Below are 19,665 nucleotides of genomic sequence, written 5' to 3'. Positions count from 1 at the left end.
GCCGTCGGATCCCACCGGCCAGGTCCCGGTCCAAGTCTCGCAGAGGCCCCGATCTCCCGAAGGCCAGAACTCCGGAGCCACTGCACGTCAAGACCCCGGGGTCAGATGGTAAGTACAAACAAGCCGTAATGATTCCAATTCCCCAAAAGTGTGCCGTCCCGGGACAGGATAAAAGACAGGATAGGCAGTCAGGATGGAGGGCTGCGGGAGCCGAGCTAAAAGGTGACCATCACGGCCGCGAGCTAGGCTCCTCCCCCGTAAATATATTTTTTTAAATGATATGTTCACAGGGAAACTCCAACCAAATCACCACCCATCCACCAATCATTTTTCTACACAGATGTTTCTCTACTTAAGATACTTGTACTCTGGAATTTTGAGTACCAGAACATCGTGGCACACTAATTTCATGCACAAAATATCGAAAACAAGCAATGTCTAGATTCTGTGTTATGTGTACTTTGTCTCACTGTTCCAAGATGGCGCTTGTTGTACAGGTACCAAGCAAGCAGTATCGTAGTGCCTCATTTGTGTCTTTTAATTGTTTATTTAAGCACGTCTTTCTTCACTGTGGTTATCGTGTGATTAAGGCACCACCCGACGAAGGGATGGACCCCGGAAGAGCCCTCAACGCGCATGTCGTATATATATATAGGAAGATATTATCATAAAGAGGAAGGCGTACAAGTTCCAACGCGACAGGCTGGACTATGAAAACGGCCAGATCTTCACGTTCGCGAAAAAGTATGACAGCATTAAACAGCGCAGTGCTAACAACATTACTGCCGCCAACATCACCACAGGCACTACAGCAGTTACAGGGCAGACTGAGGTGTCCTCGATCTCAGGGGATAGCTCGCAACCTGAAAGCGAGTCTGACACGGAAGCTAGGCGCCAAGTACGGTCGAGATCATTTAAAAAAATATATTTACACGCGTTTCTGAGCCTACGCTCGTCTTCAGGGGCTCGACTTGAGTTTCTGATGCTTTGACACTCCCACTAATTAACCGCCCTCAGATGAGCGAACTCGTGTGAGTTGGAACGCACTGCCTTGTGGGACTTATAGTCCGTGTCTCTTCCCTGTATGGGTGCGTATTCTGCCATTTCACAGCCCTGGATGGGCCCTGGGATGCAGATGTCCATAGATCCCTCGGCTGCTGCTTCACAACAGGCTCGGCAACTTCCGACCCGTGAACCCCATTGTTCTTCAGCGGGGGGGTGCATACCTTCGCGGCTGGGCTGCCGCGAGTAAATGAAAGCTCCAAGGTACCCACAGGTAAGGATGCACTCATCCAGCAGCACTTGTTTCAAGCGGGTAAAAGACATCACCGCACCCCAGTCTGCAGCTTTGTGATGGTATATAGCGGCGCAGCCTGAGCCGCGAGTCAAGCCCCGCTACATCGTGATGCAGCCCGCAGTGACGCCAAACGACGCCATTGCACAAGGGACGGGTGAACCACATTGAGGAATATACTTGTGCTTCAGGAGCAACGAAAGATGATCTTCGCTACCCACAAGGGTGAAAGCAGTTGACAATCTGAGTATTTGGCACAAGCAACTCACAGGAGAAAGATGATGAGCACTATAAGATTCAGAATGCTACGGTGGCGGCAACGCCCATATGGGTGGGGACTCAATACCTTTAAATAGTGATTTGCCGAAATGCGATGCCAAGGATCTTGTTCCACGCCTACAGCCCCGGAAGAAATGCTTCCTGGCATGAAACGCGTCGGGCTCTGTATGGCTTAAAATGTTTGCGAGGCACTAGCGCTGTGAACTTAATGCCGTTCCTCTTTGAAATAAATGGTTACTTTACTCACCTGTGTGGGCTGACTCTTCCAGGCAAACTTTTGTGATGGTATATAGCGGCGCAGCCTGAATCGCGAGTCAAGCCCCGCTGCATCGTGATGCAGCCCGCAGTGACGCCAAACAACGCCATTGCACAAGGGACGGGTGAACCACATTGAGGAATATACTTGTGCTTCAGGAGCAACGAAAGATGATCTTCGCTACCCACAAGGGTGAAAACAGTTGGCAATCTGAGTATTTGGCACAAGCAACTCACAGGAGAAAGATGGTGAGCACTATAAGATCCAGAATGCTACGGTGGCGGCAACGCCCATATGGGCGGGGACTCAATACCTTTAAATAGTGATTTGCCGAAATGCGATGTCAAGGATCTTGTTCCACGCCTACAGCCCCTGAAGAAATGCTTCCTGGCATGAAACGCGTCGGGCTCTTTATGGCTTTTAATGTTTGCGAGGCACTAGCGCTGTGAACTGAATGCCGTTCCTCTTTGAAATAAATGGTTACTTTACTCGCCTGTGTGGGCTGACTCTTCCAGGCAAACTTTTGTGATGGTAAATATATATATATATATATATATATATTAAAGATCGACGAGCAGGCAAGACACAGTTTGGGACAAGCAGCATTTGATGAAGGCTGTCACCGAAACCGGTCATGCAAACTTCCAAATAAAATTCCTAATGAAGCCCGGTTGTGTCCTGTGTCTTCGAATCCTTTGGAGGAGGAGCTGTGGTATTATATATATATATATATATATATATATATATATGAAAGCTCCAAGGTACCCACAGGTAAGGATGCACTCAAACAGCAACCCTTGTTTAGAGCGGATAAAAGACATCACCGCACCCCAGTCTGCAGCTTCTCATGTCTTGTTTAAAAGCCTGACGCGTTTCTGAGCCTACGCTCATCTTCAGAGGCTCGACTTGAGTTTCTGACGCTTTGACACTCCCACTAATTAACCGCCCTCAGATGAGCGAACTCGTGTGAGTCGGAACGCACTGCCTTGTGGGACTTATAGTCCGTGTCTCTTCCCTGTATGGGTGCGTATTCTGCCATTTCACAGCCCTGGATGGGCCCCGGGATGCAGATGTCCATAGATCCCTCGGCTGCTGCTTCACAACAGGCTCGGCAACTTCCGACCCGTGAACCCCATGGTTCTTCAGTGGGGGGGTGCATACCTTCGCGGCTGGGCTGCCACGTGTAAATGAAAGCTCCAAGGTACCCACAGGTAAGGATGCACTCATACAGCAGCCCTTGTTTCAAGCGGGTAAAAGACATCACCGCACCCCAGTCTGCAGCTTCTCATGTCTCGTTTAAAAGCCTGACGCGTTTCTGAGCCTACGCTCGTCTTCAGAGGCTCGACTTGAGGTTCTGAAGCTTTGACACTCCCACTAATTAACCGCCCTCAGATGAGCGAACTTGTGTGAGTTGGAACGCACTGCCTTCTGGGACTTATAGTCTGTGTCTCTTCCCTGTATGGGTGCGTATTCTGCCATTTCACAGCCCTGGATGGGCCCCGGGATGCAGATGTCCATAGATCCCTCGGCTGCTGCTTCACAACAGGCTCGGCAACTTCCGACCCGTGACCCCCATGGTTCTTCAGCGGGGGGGTGCATACCTTTGCGGCTGCAGCTTTTCATGTCTCGCTTAAGAGCCTGCCGTGTTTCTGAGCCTACGCTCGTCTTCAGAGGCTCGACTTGAGTTTCTGATGCTTTGACACTCCCACTAATTAACCGCTCTCAGATGAGCGAACATTCAGTTCACAGCGCTAGTGCCTCGCAAACATTAAAAGCCATAAAGAGCCCGACGCGTTTCATGCCAGGAAGCATTTCTTCAGGGGCTGTAGGCGTGGAACAAGATCCTTGGCATCGCATTTCGGCAAATCACTATTTAAAGGTATTGAGTCCCCACCCATATGGGCATTGCCACCACCGTAGCACTCTGGATCTTATAGTGCTCACCATCTTTCTCCTGTGAGTTGCTTGTGCCAAATACTCAGATTGCCAACTGTTTTCACCCTTGTGGGTAGCGAAGATCATCTTTCATTGCTCCTGAAGAAATGCTTTCTGGCATGAAACGCGTTGGGCTCTTTATGGCTTTTAATGTTTGCGAGGCACTAGCACTGTGAACTGAATGCCGTTCCTCTTTGAAATAAATGGTTACTTTACTCACCTGTGTGGGCTGACTCTTCCAGGCAAATGTTTGTGATGGTATATAGCGGCGCAGCCTTAGCAGCGAGTCAAGCCCCGCTGCATCGTGATGCAGCCCGCAGTGACGCCAAACGACGCCATTGCACAAGGGACGGGTGAACCACATTGAGGAATATACTTGTGCTTCAGGAGCAATGAAAGATGATCTTCGCTACCCACAAGGGTGAAAACAGTTGGCAATCTGAGTATTTGGCACAAGCAACTCACAGGAGAAAGATGGTGAGCACTATAAGATCCAGAATGCTACGGTGGTGGCAACGCCCATATGGGCGGGGACTCAATATCTTTAAATAGTGATTTGCCGAAATGCGATGCCAAGGATCTTGTTCCACGCCTACAGCCCCTGAAGAAATGCTTCCTGGCATGAAACGCGCCGGGCTCTTTATGGCTTTTAAAGTTTGCGAGGCACTAGCGCTGTGAACTGAATGCCGTTCCTCTTTGAAATAAATGGTTACTTTACTCACCTGTGTGGGCTGACTCTTCCAGGCAAACTTTTGTGATGGTATATATATATATATATGAATATATGTGTGTGTGTGTGTGTGTATATATCGATATATTTATAAAAATATATATCCCTCTATATATATATATATCTATATCTCTATATCTCTCTATATATATATCTCTCTCTATATATTATATATATATATATATATATATCTCTATATCTCTCTCTCTCTCTATATATATATATATATATATATATATATATATATATATATATATATGTATACTAATAGGAGGTTATTAAGGGGTGAAGGATAGTCAAGGGACATTACCTCTGATGACATGTTTGGTCAAGCAGAGTGCTACCTTATTTTTTGGTTAATCGATATCCACGGGCCAGATCGAGCTGCATGTAATGGCGGCCATTTTAACGTGCATTAACTATAGGGATGTTAATCATTTGTGATAATTATGCTTACCATGGGATTATTAGAGTTAAATATCACCCCTATTAATGAAAAAAGCACATGATATAATTTATATCCATATTAAATTACCCCCTATAGTAATTTTGTTTGAATGTGTGCTGAGCATCGCTGTAAGCCCCATCCAGGTGACAATTTGCATAGCACGCAATACCTGAATTCTGCACGATTCTATCACTGCGGCAATTAACATTCTGTCGTTTACTCTGATCCGCTGGCGGGTTCGTTATTCCTGCTCATTCCTGCACTGGCACATCAGTGGCCGAAGTGTAAATTATGAAAACAAATGTGCCGCTGGCGCCAGGGCGCAATCCAGCAGCCACTGGCAGCAGAAAACAATCAACACTTCATTAGCCACCGCTGGGCTCTGCGAGTCACAACGAAGTAGATACCGGGTGCAGAAGCAATGCCAGCTATGATTACTTCTGCATGTGTTGGGAACAGCATCTCAGAGCACTGGGATCAGCCGAATCTGATGTTCCTGCATACCCTATCGGGTGATTAGCCATGCTTTATAAATCCTGATTGATTGATTGACTGTTGTTTGCTCGCCAAGCAGACCTCATATATAGGTTTTTAGTGAATACCACCTACATTTTTCTGTACTATATATCTTTGTTTGGATTATGTGTTTGGTTATCGTGCAAACAAGGCCTTTCGACGTGTTAGACTACGCAGACTGGGAAAAGAAGGCCAGATGTGGGTTTTTGCAACAGTGAGGGTCAAGAGTGTTAATATTATGTGTATAATATGTATGTGGATTGATATGGCGTGAACGTACATATCACTGGCGTAACGAAAATTGAGGGGGCCTCCCTGCAAGATATGTAGAGGGGCCCCCTCTGGGCTCAATTAGGAGCTCTCCGGACCGAGTGCAGTGCCGGGGAGGCCCCCTGGAGCTTCGGGCCCCCCTGCACCGCATGGGCTGCGGGGGCCTGTGTTACGCCCCTGGTACATATAAAGCAATGGTGAACAGTACAGACTGAGGAGTTATGAGATGGCGATGAAGAAGGGGAAACATACAACCCAAGAAGGATTAGTAGCTGCGGTCTTCATCCAGAGTTATTTGTAAATAAGTTGTTGTTTCCAAAGGAGGGTCTTTAGCAATGCATAATTTGTAAATAATTGGAAGCGCCCAAAGTTTTTCTTTGGAACCCAATGCCAGCTCTGTCGAATACAGTAGCATAACAATAGTCATCGCAGGCCATGTGGTGCGGTCCCTGAGTTCCAAGTGGCCACCTCCGGCACTGTGCACGGTCGGCTGGCACCTGGCCGAGAGCTCCTGGCTGGGCCCGAGTGTGAGGGCCGCATCCATGTATTTTGCAGGGGTGCCCCCTCAAGTTTCATTACACCCCTGGTCGAATGCTGGGATTTCCGAATACGACGGTCTTCTTTGTCCATAAGCCTACACTTCCTCCCTCTTTATCTCACTTTAGCAAGCTCTTTTCCATCCCTGCTTCTATCTTTGTTGCTCTTTCCCATCTGTCTCTTCTTCCCTCTTTCTTCCTTTTCTGTCATATCTCTGTTGCTTTTTGTTATATTGTGATGATGATAATGAGGCCTAGTACTTGAAATGAGTGTCATTGTCCACCACCTGTAGCCATCTTCCAAAATTAAGCGCTAGTTTTTACTTTCTTCCTGAAGAGCTTCAAAGAGAGCAGTTGTTGACCATGGGTGGGTTAGTAGACCCAGACCAAATTGATAGGAAAATCATGGTCTGCAAAAAGTGAGATTGCGGGGAAGATGTGCAGCGAATGCACAAGGGAAAAGTGTTTCCTAATGGTTCAGAAGACGCTGAATAGACAGGGGGCAGATTTACAAGCCCCATGCACCACCGGTGCATCACGTTGCGTGACGTACCAGTGGCGAGCCTGCTGAGTGATATTTAAAAGTACAGGTAAAGTCACCCTGCGTGACTTAACCTGTACTTGTAAATATTGCCCCTGTTCATGCAACACTTTGCATGTTAGGGGCATGACATGGGTGTTGCTGTGGGTGTTCCCTCACAACACCCATGTCCACTGATGCATTTCCAGATTTACAAGAAATTGTAAATCTGGAAATGTGTCAGAATGCTATGCCACCCTAGGGGTGGCTTAACACGGTGCAACGAGGAGAAATGTTTTGATTTTCGCCTCGTTTTTTTCCCTCTTTCAATGTGTTCTGCATTCTACAGTACGCATTGGAAGAGGAAATCACCTCAACTGACTGTTTTTGTGGAGGAAGGTACCCCTTCCTGCACGAAAACAATCTCCCCATGATGCAGGCATCCTTGCACCTAAGGGTGCCTGTGACAGAAGAATGGCAGCAATGTGTGCGCCAGCGCAGGGGGAAGCACAAAGATCTCACATATTGTTGTAAATATGTCGCATCCCTGTGCTTCGAAACTAAAGCAGGGCGCCACAGCAAAATGACTTGCTGCATGGAGCTGCGTTAGTTTCTTGTAGATGTGCCCCACGGTTTTCACGGAAGGATGAGAGGACTGAGGGAAAGCACATCAGAAACTGGAAGGGTTTTACCTCCACACACTCTCGTTGTCCGGTGGAGCATGCACAGACATTATTGAATTAATTCTGGCTCACAGTATTTCTGTTATTTGTTTTGGTGCCATCTTACTGGTTCCTCAAAGTGCCTCGATGGATGTGGGTCTTCAAGAAGAGATTGTGAAAAGAGTGATTTGCGCACTCTGAAACTATCCAAATACTGGGGATTCCAGGAAGAGGTGTTTTTGTAGTTTTATGGAAGATATCGCTGTTCTCTTTTTTATAAAAAAAAGAAAATCAACTAAAGAGGCAATGCTTTAAAAGAAAGTGTCGCTTCTAGCTATATTTCCCTTAAAGACAATATTTTGACATTTCAAATACTAATGTTCTTTAACTTCGCAAAACTGATGGAGAGCCATCATGCTCGTGGCCGACATGCTTTTATTTATTTGTGTTAGTTAGCTTGAAAACGTGTTTTCTCAAAAGTGCCGTTAGCAATGGGTACTGACTGGAATTAGAATGTTTAACTTACCTTTGATGAATCCATTTTTAAAAAGTATCTGATGCCCCAAATGAAAGCCAGTGAACTCAGCAAGACAGGACCTCAGTGGCACTTGATCAGGTAGGGTGAGCATCTGCCTCTTCCTCGTGTGACAAAACTGTGGAGTCAGGGGCAAGTGGATTTGTGTTATTCAGTGGCAGTAGCAATTACCAGATAATTGTGTTAACACATTTGCCACTTAATTTGTCACATAAAATGACATTTTCAGACTTCACATGATCAAATGGGTAAATATTGTGCTGCCACAGAACATTCCACATAATTTAGATAAGCTTGCCACATAATGTTGTCCTCCATGCTGCATAATCCTGTTAGCCCCAGCATTGGCAAAGATCTGTAGAGCGGTTTGTCATTTTGATGATGAAACCATATTTTACAGAGAACCGTGAAATATGTTCTATATTTCACAGTTCCCTGTGAAATATGCAATTTATACAATTACATTTTGGGCAATAAAAGCACCAATATTTATATTTGGATCCAAGTAGGCCCATCTCAGCCTTTCAGGTTTCTCAGATCAATAAATTTAGAACAATTAACGTCAATAGTAATTAAAAATCAGTTATTTGCGACACTTAGAAACAGCAAAAGCTGATAAAATGATTTATTTGTAAACATCTCAAGAAGCTAGATTCCATTCGCCTGCATTTGCTTCAATTTCTGAAACAAAGATTAGGTGCATACAAGGAAGGGAGACAGACCGGGTTGGTATACCATACCAGGGCAGATTTACAAGCCCCTTGCGTCAACTTTTGCGCCGCCGTTGCGTCATTTTTGTGACGCATCGGCGGCATAAAAGTTGCAGCCCATTTACAACGTGATGCATTTAGGGAGATGCATCACGTTGTAAAGCCCTGTGTCACATTATAGCTGCGCCAGGTATAATGTATGCAGTGTGAGCGTTCCCATGCAAAAAGCCACATAGAAGTGGCGCAGTGAAATTTACAAGATTTCACTGCGTCACTCTACGCCTTCACTGCATCGAAATCCCGACGCCTGCTCAGACCAGGCATAAGGATTGAAGCAGGGCATTTTAAATGGGACCTACCTATGTTTTTTAGCGCATTGCTGGAGTTGCATCACTTTTGTGACAAACTCCAACAATGTGCCACTTTTCCTCCAACAGATGCGTCATTTCTGACGCATCTCTTATTCCTTGCGCCATGGTGCACTGTATTGTAAATACAGCGCACCCATGGTGGCGCAAGGACATTCGGAGGTGACGCAAGGAAACCGACGCATCTATGTAGATGTGTCAGTTCCCTGTAAATCTGCCCCATCATGTTTACGTGTAATACACATGATTTACAGATGCTTATAAATGTGCATGAATGTTCGTGCCCTTCTTTGAGGGAACGGGGGGTGTGGGGGGGAGCAGATTCTTTTCGGAGCCAAACGCACACATGCATTTTTAACATATGTTTATCATTGGTGCTCTGCTTTCTCAAATCTGTTGTGATTGAAACGACTTATTTAGTGGAATATATTTTAATCGACTGTGGGTTTAAAAGCCAGCCCCTTCACTTGTTTCATAGACCCCTCGAGAAGAGGGAAATCAGAAACAAGGCCAGTGGTCACTTGTTCAAGGGGAAACCCGAAATGTATTATTTTGTCGATCTTATGCCAATATATGAACTGTGCATTCTCTCAAGTAAAAGATATCTAAGCTCAGGCCTACAAGTTTCGCCTTGTGATCATCTGTGAATATTTTCAGTCCATTCTTTCAAACAATGAAAAGTGGTGAAAAACTGTTCGGCGAATGCGTGCCTGCAAGGAAAAGGTGGCTCAGATGTCGCTCCGATTTTTCAGAGATGAAGTGGCCTCTCCTAACAAATTAGGCCTCGGCACTTAAGAAGACAAAATGGTCGCCCCAAGGGCAGTCTACAAGAAACGAGGGGCCCTTTCCTCTTGTGTCGCATAAAGCCAGCGGATGGTTGAGCCGCTAATGAGAGCCACTGCGCACTTGGACATGCCCACGCACGTTCCAGGATCCCCCCACCCCCGCGCCATTAGCGTCCTGGCTCCAAGACCAATTTTAAAGGAAGGGAAATTATGCGTGACCAGGAACTAGGACCACTCAGATTAAACCCTGTGCACGCAGCGTGCGCCGCGTGGAGGTGTCTGTTCCGGAAGAGGCGCTCTTCAAGCAAAAGATGATATCAGAGCCCCAGCGACATTTGCATAACGAAAGTTTGAGTTTCAGGGTAGACACGAAGTGCAGAATACTGGGACGGGGAGGTGGGAGGTGGAATCGGGGGGGGGAAGAAGAAAGAAAAAAAAACCTTCACCCTTTGCCCATACCTCCACATCAATCTCCGGATCATCCCAAACCTTTCCAACTACTTAGGCCTCTCAAACACCCTTTCCAATGGGGTCCTGGGGGGGGGGGGGGCGACCGTAGGGAGGCCTGCCCCACCCGGGGGAATTTGGGGCCGGGGAGAGGGGGGGGTAGAGATGGCGCCGCACGAGGACGAGGTTTAGGGTTTTGGTAGCTTTTGGGCTGGGGGGCGGGGCTGGGTTGGGCTTCCTTTGGGCGGGGCTGTAGATCCGTCCGGCCACGCGGCAGAGACACCATTTTAAGTGAGGTGTCTCGGCCGCCGGGCGGGGGGTGTCGGCTGGACAATTTGTTGACTCTATTTGGTCTTTGTTGGGTTGAGAGGACTTTCTTTGGGCTTTGTTTGGGAGGAAATGCCTCGCTTGTTTCTGAAGTTGCTGCAACGGTGCACGGACTGTTCCCGGAGATCGCTGGTGTTTGGCAAGGCTCGATTGCATCATGGAGAACGCGGCAGCAATAGAGGCGAACTTTGGGAAATGCTATAATGGCACCGATTTCCCGGCAGGCCGGACACTTCGCGGGTGCGGGGACGGGCCGGAAACGTTGCTGGAGGCCAGAGGAGCTCGGGTGAGCAGCATGCGGCTCCACCGGCCGAGCGGATGGGCCTGTTCTGCCTGATGCAGGCGGTCAGGCTCCCACGTGGGACTAGGTGAGTCCCGCTGCCCCTACCCGAAGGGTCCGTACGGCCGCCGGGGTTTAGTTTGGGGCAGGGGGGAAGAAAGACGGCGGTGCTTCTTGGCGATTCTGCAATGTACGGAAGTGCTGTGTAATAATGAGAAAGATGTGTTTTGCAATCCACATTTCCTTTTAAACTGTTTATTACCTACTGTTCTCATTGAGATGCTTAAAGTACAAGGTTTGTTGCAGTGTTGTTTAAGGGGGTAGGTCATGGTGGTTACAGCACGAACATCTGTCATGTCTGCAGATAATGTTCTTGCGCACTTTCCTCGTGTGCCCCTTCAGGGGTCAGTGTATTTTCTGCTGGAGTACGCATGCAGCGTGTGGTAGTGGGTGACCTGTTGGAGGATTCGAGGGACTAGTGGGCTGTGGTACGCGTGGTTTGTGGGGTGAGCATTGTAGAGGTACGGGTGGGTAGGAAAGCGTGGTGGTGGTGGTGCAGGCTGGCATGGCCCCGTGATAGGCACGGGTGTGTTCTGGTATCGGCGCCACGCTTCTGGGTTTACCAGCTTGAGTAGGGAGTTTCCAGACTGCGAGGTGGCCGTTCGAGTGACTTCCGGGCACTGTTTTTGGCGGGAGGGCACTGGGGGACAATGGCGGCAGCCGCTGATCTGCATACTTTTGGACGGAGTTCTGGGACAGTGGTACTTCCAAATGTGGGGGGCTGGATTCTCGGGGCAGCTAATTGGCGGTGTGTCGCCAAAAAAGTACTGGAAGAAGAGTTCCATGTAGCTTCCTGAACAAGAATGAGGTCCAAAGCTCTGTCTGTCACTGGGCGCGCCTGTGCAGCAATGGTTGTTGGCGCTTGCTTTGGGATGGTTTGGAAATCCACATGATTTGGGGCTTTTTAGACACTTTAGGAATGTGTGCATTCGGATCCGCCCAGGATCTGAACTCTGCCTAGTCTTACAGGTCGTTAATTCACCGTGATTTTGAAGGTTTACATTCTGTCCTGAGGTCAGGGCCTTTCTCAGGCTGCAGCCGGGGTGGGGAGGGGGCGTCATAGCCCAGGCCTCCGCCTGGAAATGATATATGTATTTGAGCTGCGGCGGAAGGTAGACACACAGCGCCATCCTTGAAGGGGGCTTTATTCTGCTTTTACTGGGGCTTCGAGCAGAGAACGCAAATAGAGGAGCCAATCAAAGATACTGTGCATGGGGTTTTTTAGAAAAGTAGGACTACAGGGGCGCACTACCTGGGTTAAACGTTACAAAGTGTGTGAGGAACAAACGTGTCGTTGTGTAGTGCGTAAAGAGCAGACGGCAAAACGCCCTTAACCGTCTCAACAGGTCAAAAGACAAGACAATAGTACAACAAATAAGCTCTCGCAACTACAGGTGTGTATAACAAGACAGGGTACAATGACCAACAGTAAAAGGAAACGCAGATGCAGGTTCTTTGGTGTGAAGTTTCTTATTACAGCAAGACGTTCACTTTTCTCCAGACTTAAGAATGATAACAAACGCCGACACGTGTTTCGTCGTGTACGGGTGAGTCAAACACGACTCTTCAGGGCTTATACTCCCAATCCACAGTGTGGTTGGAGTAAGTCTGGGTCTTTAAAAGCTCAGTTATAGGCAATGGGTATTTGGTGTGTTCATATATAGACGAAACTGGTTGATAGGGTGATTAATTGCGGTAAGAGAATGGAGTTGTCCAATCCCGTAGGTAGTCTTGTACAGACTGTAAAAGCGCTGTATCCTGTTGTGTCATCAGGCGGTAAGCCGGGAGGGGATTCTTAAAGAGTGCCGGCTTGAGGAAACGAGTCTGTCTCCTCTGAGGCGATGCGCCGCTTCGTGTGATCCCTCCTCTGTTTGTTCCCGGCGGTCGTCTCTCGGCACTCACCCGTACACGACGAAACACGTGTCGGCGTTTGTTATCATTCTTAAGTCTGGAGAAAAGTGAACGTCTTGCTGTAATAAGAAACTTCACACCAAAGAACCTGCATCTGCGTTTCCTTTTACTGTTGGTCATTGTACCCTGTCTTGTTATACACACCTGTAGTTGCGAGAGCTTATTTGTTGCAAATAGAGGAGCCGCCCGGGGGCTCTCATGGTGTCCGGGTGGGGCGGAGAGCTGGGGAGGCCACGGCTCCTCGTCGTTACTTCCTTTATAGTCCTAATACGATCACCTCTGTGTTTACATGTGTGCTCCCGAACGGCAAACACAGGGCCAGGAATTGGGGGTGTCCGGGACCCCACGGGGAGACGGGCGGGTCCTTGGACCGGAAGTGATGGACGGAGAAAACCATCTGCACACGTAGCCCCCCCCCTGCCAGAGGCGTACTGGCCTCCAGGGAATTACGAGTTCTAAGGCATGAGGCGGGACAGGCGGATCAGTACCATAACCCGGCGAGAGTCACTTTGTGGGTCCCTCGCCTGCTATCCTGCACGGCTCCACTGCAGAGGTTCGCGGGGGTCCTGGGGGGGGGGGCAACATGGGAGTATAGGATTAGGGAATTCCAACGAGGCTTACTTCACTGAAAAGTTTATGTTTTGAGGAGACGGTATTAACCCGAGGACCTCATGTTGACCATATAAGTATCGATCACATTCCACATCACCATTGTCATCGGGGTTTACGTGCCTTCGCTACATTATGCTTAAATATTTATTCATTCGTACTATTGTCTCACGTATGACAGCCATCATATTTTCTTTTTCGAATGACCTTCGCAGCCCCACCTTTGTAGACAATGTCTTTGGTCACGCTGCTCCTTTATTGACGGGTATATCTATGCAGGAGTTACCTGGCCGAGTCTGCCATCTCCTATGCTGAGGTAGGGAGGGGTTGTCTGGCATATGCGGGGGGAAAGTTTGATTACATCTTGCCTTGATTAGTAGGGATATCTGGTGGTCATGGACTCAAAATATTGTTTTAACGACTTCTTGGTGCGAGGAGTAGGGCTCTGTTGGGCAACGGAATATGGAGCATATGGCTTTGCATCCTTGCAGCTGACATGAGCGATGCATGTGCACTGACAGGACTAATATAAGCTACGTTACCGAAGTGGTGGGGTCCACTTGTTTCTGAAGTTGCGAAGGATTGGGTGAGTGGAGAGCAGAGCGGGATCATATGCTTGGCGATCCAGGTATGGTATTGTACTTAATTTGAGATGGCGCTTTATTGTGCGGCTCTTGGTACATTTGGTGCTACACGGCTTTTCGGTAGAGCACTGCGGAGTTGCACTTTGCGCCTCCGTTTCGGTGAAATATATTGAATTCGGGGCCCAGGTTACTGTTCTTGCATTTTGTGTTAGACTCCTAAGCGATGAAATGTATACATACTTTTCTTTACAGTTTACATATTCCGGATGTTTTCTAGGCAAGGGCATTACGGAGTACCCCGCGGATATCTGCTGTAGGGCCATTGTATTGGGGTGGGACAAGGAGGCGAGCGCATAGTTTGGGATGGTGACATTTTTCACTATTGAAAGCCTGGAGTGAACAACCTAACACAATATCTGCAGGTGCGCTTGCGAATACGGCACACAAAATTCCCGTTTCAATGGGCCGCGGGCATTTCGAGTTGCGCGGGATGAGGGGTACGTTCTTTGCAGTGGGTTTTTTCCTGGCGGACAGGCTCTGGGGGTGACGCACTGTGTGGAGGACTTCTTTCTGGGGGCCAGAGAGGAAGCACGGTCCCATGTCGGTGTGGTCATTCTACGTGGTGAGCTCGACTCCGTGGCCAGGGAACACGCCCGCCGGAGGACAGGGGGGTCACAACGCGCGATGGGGGTCTGACGCCGACCGGTGCCGCTGCCATGTCGGGGGCTGCGGGGTAGGGTAGGTGACGGGGGGTTGGGGGCGCTGCGGCAGGGGTTTCTTCCTGGCGGACGGGCGCAGGTGTGGGACACGCATCCGGAGGGCTTCTCTCTGGTGGGACGGCCGGCTCGGCGGGCTGCCTGCAGGCGCTGAGCGGCTTCTCAGGCCTGGTGTTGACAGGGGTCGGCCCCGGGCGCCAGAGAGGGGGCACGGCCCCGTGTTAGTGCGGCATACCTGTTAGGGAGCTCGATTCCGCGGCCAGGAAGCACGCCCCGGGGGTGACGTCGACTGAGGGCATGGCCCTATACGGTTAGTGACGGAGGGCATGGCCCTATGCATAGGTGTCGGAGGGCATGGCCCTACGCATTGGAGATGAAGGGCATGGCCCTATACATTGGTGACGGAGGGCATGGCCCGCTACGTTGGTGACGGAGGGCAGGGCCCTATACATTGGTGACGGAGGGCATGGCCCTATACATTGGTGACGGAGGGCATGGCCCTATACATTGGTGACGGAGGGCATGGCCCTATACAGTGGTGACGGAGGGCATGGCCCTATACGTGGTGACGGAGGGCATGGCCCTATACGTGATGACGGAGGGCATGGCCCTATGCATTGGGACGGTGGGCATGGCCCTGTGGTTAGGGGGGAGGACCTGCCGGCGGTGTGAACACGTGGACCGGAGCACAGGGTTTGAGGGGGGTCTGCGGCAGCCATATAGTTAGGGGGTGGTCATGCCAAATGGGGCGGGTGGCGCGGCCCGGGCTTAGGGAGGGGGAGTCCTAGGGGGGGTCGAGGACCGTTAGCACGTCCCTCGAGTGGCGGTTCTTCCTAATATATGGGGGAAGAGTAGGAGAACTGTTTGGAGTATCGGGGGTAGGTCAAGCACAATAAAGTATTTAGCCAGGTGGAGAGGCAAATTGACGTTATGCTAATTGTTACTGTTTGTGGATGGTGGGAATCAGTTAGGGGTGGGGGTGGGGGTGAGGCAGGAAATTAAATATTTATGAGGTTTAGATTGTGCGGCGCAGGCCGAGGATGTTATTGTGTAGGATGCACCTGCTTCCAATAAAGCGGCCTTTATCACACTTACATTGAGTCTCGGGTCGGTGCTTTCTCCCCCCCCCTCTCCCCAATGGGCCCCAATGGGGTCCTGGGGGGGGGGGGGCCGACCGTAGGGAGGCCTGCCCCACCCGGGGGAATTTGGGGCCGGGGAGAGGGGGGGGTAGAGATGGCGCCGCACGAGGACGAGGTTTAGGGTTTTGGTAGCGTTTGGGCTGGGGGGCGGGGCTGGGTTGGGCTTCCTTTGGGCGGGGCTGTAGATCCGTCCCGCCACGCGGCAGAGACACCGTTTTAAGTGAGGTGTCTCAGCCGCCGGGCGGGGGGTGTCGGCTGGACAATTTGTTCCCTCCCTCCCTCCCTTGGCCATGATTCGGGGGGGGTGCCCACGGGCAGGCTCTACTCTTTACGGGGGTTTTTTCTTTTGCGGGGGAGTTTGGGGGGTGATGGGGATTTTGGCCAGAGTTTTGTTGGAGGCTGGTGCAGAAGGGGTTTGAACGGGGTGGGGTATGAATAGGAGCAGAGGAGTTCGTGCTTTGTGGATAATTGCTCTTTATTGTATTGATGGAAACGTAGACAGCCGACACGTGCTTCGCCTCTGTGGCGAATTGCGCCAGGGCTTTTATAAGGCTATTTACAATGTTTTGTATTCTGTGCAAAAAGGGGGGGTTTTGGATTGGGTGGGGGGTTTTCGCATGTCGCTGGAGCAGGTGTGGGGTGCATTCTGTATGTAGGGGCGGTTCTTCCTAATATATGGGGGAAGAGTAGGAGAACTGTTTGGAGTATCGGGGGGTAGGTCAAGCACAATAAAGTATTTAGCCAGGTGGAGAGGCAAATTGACGTTATGCTAATTGTTACTGTTTGTGGATGGTGGGAATCAGTTAGGGGTGGGGGTGGGGGTGAGGCAGGAAATTAAATATTTATGAGGTTTAGATTGTGCGGCGCAGGCCGAGGATGTTATTGTGTAGGATGCACCTGCTTCCAATAAAGAGGCCTTTATCACACTTACATTGAGTCTCGGGTCGGTGCTTTCCCCCCCCCCCCCCTCTCCCCAATGGGCCCCAAACGCTTTCTTCCTTTATCCAATCCATCCACCTAACAGGCGCACGTGCCCACCATTCGCAATCACGACTCACATCTTTCCATTCCTAGTCCACTTCAATGAATCCATCCCTTTCAGAACAAGACAGCAAGTGCATGAGATCTGAATGAGCACCTTCTTACCACAACTCATCCACAGGGGAAAAAACAAATTTTACTACTAGCTTCTTATCTCTAACCATAACTTCAGGAGAAGCGTGCTATTCACAAGCAAGCAATTGAACCATCTCGTCAGGGGCATTAAGCGCTATATAAATACAATATTAAATTACAAGAGGAAAGATGGCTACCAGTGTTGGAACATTCTGCCTCATTTTGGAAGAAATAATAGTAAACGCATAGCAAGGTGAGTTATTCAACACTCTCCCACCCAATGCTACAGCGAACTAGTGACCGAAATGGATTATCTTGGCACTTGCGGTGGATGTAGCCCATGGACATTCTCTCTGAGGGTGGACGAGGACCTTCAGATCCTCTCCGCCACACACCTCTGGTTCTTAGAGACCCACCAGCACTCTCAAATAAAAGAGACCAAGGAAAACAACTGTACTATTTACTTTGTATGACCATTGTGTTGAGGGCAGGATAGAGGCAGTATTTGCATGGGAAATGCACAGTAACAAATACACTAGTTTACTCCACCAACAGTGCACACAACTCTCTACTCCACCCTGGTGGTGAACCACCAGCAGAGCACACCAATATGCTCCACACAAATGGCAGTGCTTGCCACCAGGTGGGAATGATATTGGCTCTGCAGAGGTTACATACCACCCAGCAAGGGGATCCCATCCAGAAATCCCATAGGGAGAGCTGCAAGGACTTAAGTTTGTAAGAGGAAGTTTAAAACTTTGGTGGATGGGGAATTCATGACGCTTGCCCCATTCTTCCAGCAGGAAAAACAACTTTAACCGTCTCGAATTCTATCAAGACATTCAAGAAAAAAGGAACAGTATGAATGGGGTGCTCTTAAAGTATCTAAATGAGGTGATTTGGTAGGGCCTCAAACAACAATTCCAAAGCATTTCTTTATGTGTGTCTGAGTGTCGCTCCTAGGTGTGCTAGCACATAGTCACCAGGCACTCTTTAAGCAGATGTGCCTTCATTGTGTTTGCAGGATGACACTCAACATTCCGGAATAGGTGTCACTCATAAGAAAATACCAACGCTCTGCTGTCTTTGTACCAAATCCGCGGTGGGTTCCAAATCACCATTTCAATTTATGGGAGGAATGATAAAAACAGTAAAATTCTACTTGAGGGAGCCAACTCCAGCCTTGAAATGTATGGATTTTGGTAAGAGTATGTTCGGGAAACTTTCTGTGACCCCTCTTAAAATTTGACCACATGCAGGGCAAAGTTCTGTGGTAAAACTTAATAAAAATGTGGTTGTTAAATATGTGTCAGATTTTGTTTACAGAATGAACAAATGTTTCCGAAACAAATGTGAGTTTGCAAATTCCTCATCGCTATCAAAGACTTTGATTATGAGCTGAAAGATAGCTCTGCAAGTTAAGCCCTTGTTGCTGACATTTGGTGTGACAGGGTGGTCATAAATTCAAATCCCACCAAAGCCAACTCGGTCTTTCATCATTCCAAACTTGTTGAATTCAGTACCAATACATTGAATACTAATATCATCAGTTATTTACAATGTTTAGACAAAGCTTTGGTAGTGAAAGGTACATAAAAACAAGTTGCTAATTCTCTATTCTATTGTTTTTATTTTAATGGCTTATATTGACAGGCTTTACACAAACATGAGATTCTTACAAATGTTGACCACAACTCAATTTCTCCGCCAATGAAGAGCCATACTGATTGTACATAAAGGGCTATAGAGAAGAGTGATGAATGTGGATATTATTTAATAGGCCGCGTTCTTTTGTCAAGAAACCCATGGATGGGCTGAAAAGACTACCTTGTTTATCCATGACCACCGACATGGAGAAAACCACTAGATGGCCCAGAACCTGGAGCTGCCAGTTATCTCTTTCCATTAGGACATTTTTTAACTTCAAGACAGGTGCTTTTGACAAGTGACATATGATTCATGCTTGATATTTTTGAGCTGTGCCCACAGATACATTCTGACAGGTCTGTGTACACTACAGCCAGATTAAGTCAATGTATCTGTAGGGTGAGCCTGGATGATGTGGGTGAGGAGGAAAGATGGCCAGATACATTTTTGATACGTAATGGGGTATGCTTGGAGATGAGGACACAATTTAGCAGGCTAGCTTTGTTTATATTTAGTTTTGGCCTTGGAGACAGCTTCATGCCAGCCTATTGTTTTTCCAAAAATACTCATATTTAATATACATACATAGAGGGTTTTTGGTCTGTGGACTTTATCCGTTGGTTTGTTAAATTGTCATTCATATTTTGCTTCGGCCCAGCTCAGCAAATTGCATAGGGCAATGGGTCAGACCGCTTTACTTATTAGTTGCCTTCACCTAAATTAATTGCACAATGTCTGGGTACTTTGTTTATATTCTCCTAAAAATAGTGCTGCTCGCAGCAGTGTCTGGATCTTTTGCTGCCTTTCGCCGCCACAGGGGAGTTTACAGCGGGACTCCAAGGACCAGGAGCCCGCAATTGCCGCCAGCTGTGCTCCTTCCGCCGCCTACATCACTGCACACGCTCCCCGCTTCGTGGACACACTTTCTAACGTTTGGTTCGGCACATCAGCGTTCATCATAGAGGCGGTAAGACTCGTCGCCTTG

The sequence above is a fragment of the Lissotriton helveticus genome, chromosome 3_1, assembly GCF_964261635.1.
Source record: "Lissotriton helveticus chromosome 3_1, aLisHel1.1, whole genome shotgun sequence".
In the NCBI taxonomy this organism is placed as follows: Eukaryota; Metazoa; Chordata; class Amphibia; order Caudata; family Salamandridae; genus Lissotriton; species Lissotriton helveticus.
Note: the sequence above shows the minus strand (reverse complement) of the source record.